The following is a 3,285-nucleotide window of genomic DNA, read 5'->3' on the forward strand; positions in this document are numbered from 1 at the left end:
TATAGCTACCTGGGCTTACATACGGGTCCTCTATTCTGTTCCATTGATCTAAATGTCTGCTTTTGTGCCAGTACCACGCTGTTTTTGTTACTATGGCTCTGTAGTATAGGTTAAAATCAGGTATGGTGATACCACCAGCCTTATTTTTGTTGCTCAGTATGATTTTAGATATTCAAGGTTTTTTGTGATTCCAAATGAAATTTTGGATTGTTTTTTCTATTTCCATGAAGAATGCCATTGGGATTTTGATGGGGATTGCATTAAATGTGTAGATTGCTTTTGGTAAGATTGTCATTTTCACAATATTGATGCTTCCAATCCAGGAACAAAGGATTTTTTCCACTTCCTAGTGTCTTCTGCAATTTATTGCTTCACTGTTTTAAAGTTCTCATTGTAGGGATACTTTATTTCCTTGGCTAGGTTCATTCCAAGGTGCTTTATTTTTGGGGGGGTGCAATTGTGAATGGGAGTGATTCTCTGATTTCCTGCTCTCTGTGTTTGTTTTTAGCATATATGAAGGCTACTGATTTCTGTGTATTTATTTTGTATCCTGCTACATGGCTGTACGTTTTTATCAGCTCTAACAGTTTGCTAGTAGAGTTTTTAGGGTCCTTTATGTATAGAATGATGTCATCTGCAAATAATGATAACTTGATCTCTTCCTTTCCAATTTGTATCCCTTATATGTGTGTCTCTTGTCTTATTGCTATGGCTAAGACTTCCATAACTATATTAAATAAAAGTCAGGACAGTGGACACCCTTGTCTTCTTCCTGATTTTAGTTTAAAAGCTTCCAGTTTTTCCTCATTAAGTAGTATGTTGGCTGTAGGCATGTCATAAATAGCCTTCATTATATTGAGATGTGTTCCTTCTATTCCCAGTCTCTGTAGGACTTTAATCATGAAGGGATGTTGGATTTTGTCAAACTCTTTCTCTGCATCTAATGAGATGATCATGTGATTTTTGTCCTTCAACCCGTTTATGTAATGTATTACATTTATAGATTTGTGTATATTGAACCATCCCTGCATCTCTGGGATAAAGCCTACTAGGTCAGAGTGAATGATCTTTCTGATGTATTCTTGTATTCTGTTTCCCAATATTTTGTTGAGAATTTTTCTATCTATGTTTATGAGGGAGATTGGTCTGTAATTTTCTTTTTTTTCTGTCTTTGTCTGGTTTTGGTATCAGGGTGATGCTAGCTTCATAGAAGGAGTTTGGTAGAATTCCTTCTTTTTCTATTTCCTGGAAAAGCTTAAGAAGCAATGGTGTTAGCTCTTCCTTGAAGGTCTGGTAAAATTCAGCTGTGAATCCATCTGGGCCTGGGCATTTTTTAGTTGGGAGACTTTTGATAACTGTTCGGATCCCCATACATCTTATAGGTCTATTTAGGTAATTAATCTCATCTTGATTTAATTTGGCAGGTCATATAAATCAAGGAACTCATCCATTACTTTCTGGTTTTCATACTTTGTGGAGTATAGGCTTTTATAGTATGTACCTCTGTTTTGTTTTGTTTTTAATTTGTCTGGCGTCTGTTGTGATGTTACCTTTTTCATCTCTAATTTTATTAATTTGTGTCTCTCTTTTGGTCAGCTTTGCTAAGGGTTTATCAATCTTGTTTATCCTTTCAAATCACCACCACTTTGTTTCATTAATTCTTTGGATTGTTTTTGTTGTTGTTGTTTCTATTTCATTAATTTCTGCCCTAATCTTTATTATTTCTTCCTGTCTACTGATTTTTGGTTTGCCTTGTTCTTCTTTTTCCAAGGCTTTAAGGTGAAGCATTAGGTCATTTACTTGTGACCTTTCTAATTTCTAAATATACGCACTTAAAGCTATAATATTACCTCTTAGGACTGCCTTCATTGTGTCCCAGAGATTTTTGTATGTTGTGCTCTCATTATTTTTTGACCCTGTAAATTTTTTTGATTTCTTCATTGAACCATTCATCATTTAGTAGTGTATTGTTTAGTTTCCATGATTTTGTGTAAGCTCTATAGCCTTTCTTGCTATTGATTTGTAGTTTCAATCCACTGTGGTAAGATAGAGTGTAAAGAATTATTTCGGGCTGGAGAGATGGCTTAGTGGTTAAGCGCTTGCCTTTGAAGCCTAAGGACCCCGGTTCGAGGCTTGGTTCCCCAGGTCCCACGTTAGCCAGATGCACAAGGGGGCACAGGCGTCTGGAGTTCGTTTGCAGAGGCTGGAAGCCCTGGCGTGCCCATTCTCTTTCTCTCCCTCTATCTGTCTTTCTCTCTGTGTCTGTCGCTCCCAAATAAATAAATAAAAGAATTATTTCAATTTTCCTATATTTGTTAATATTTCCTTTGTGTCCTAATATATGCTCTATTTTTCTTTTTTCTTTTTCTTTTTTGGTTTTTTGAGGTAGGGTCTCACTCTAGCTCAGGCTGACTTGGAATTCACTCTGTAGTCTCAATGTGGCCTCAAACTCTCTGAGATCCTACCTCTGCCTCCCGAGTGCTGCAATTAAAGTCGTGCACCGCCACACCTGGCAATATGGTCTAATTTAGAGAATGTTCCATGTGCTGCTGTAAAGAATGTATATTCTGCAGCATTTCATGAAATGTCCTGTATATATGTTAGGTCCTTTCCTACTATGACCTCGTTTAGTCCAGATGCCTCTCTGTTTATTTTCTCCTTGGATGACCTGTCAATTAATGAGAATGGGTTGTTGAAGTCACCCACTACCACTGTGTTTGGTGTTATCTGTGACCTTAGTTCTAATAATGTTTGTTTGATGAATTTGGGTGCCGGCGTGTTAGGTGCATATATGTTTAGGATTGTAATATCCTCCGGTTGGAGTGTGCCCTTAATCAGTATAAAGTGATCGTCCTTATCTTTCTTGACTAACGTTGGACTGAAGTCTGACTTGTCAGATATTAGGATAGCAACCCCTGCTTGTTTCCTAGGCCCATTTGCTTGAAACACTGTTTTCCAACTTTTCACCCTAAGATAATGTCTATCCTTTCTAGAAAGGTGAGTTTCTTGGAGACAACAAATTGTAGGATCTTCCTTTTTACCCAGTCTGCAAACCTATATCTTTGGTTGGGGCCTTGAGGCAATTGATATTAAGTGATATTGTTGAAAGGTGTGTATTTATGTTGGCCATTTTTTTTGTGGTTCCGGTTCGACCTTTGTTCTCTTGTGTTAATTAGTATTTGAGTACTGCTTGTTTTTCCTAGGTTGCTTATATATGTGCTTTTCCTTCTCTTCGGCATGGTGGATTCTTTCAAGTATTTTCTGTAGAGCTGGTTTTGTCTTCAA

Source organism: Jaculus jaculus, assembly GCF_020740685.1.
Source record: "Jaculus jaculus isolate mJacJac1 chromosome Y unlocalized genomic scaffold, mJacJac1.mat.Y.cur SUPER_Y_unloc_3, whole genome shotgun sequence".
Classification (NCBI taxonomy): Eukaryota; Metazoa; Chordata; class Mammalia; order Rodentia; family Dipodidae; genus Jaculus; species Jaculus jaculus.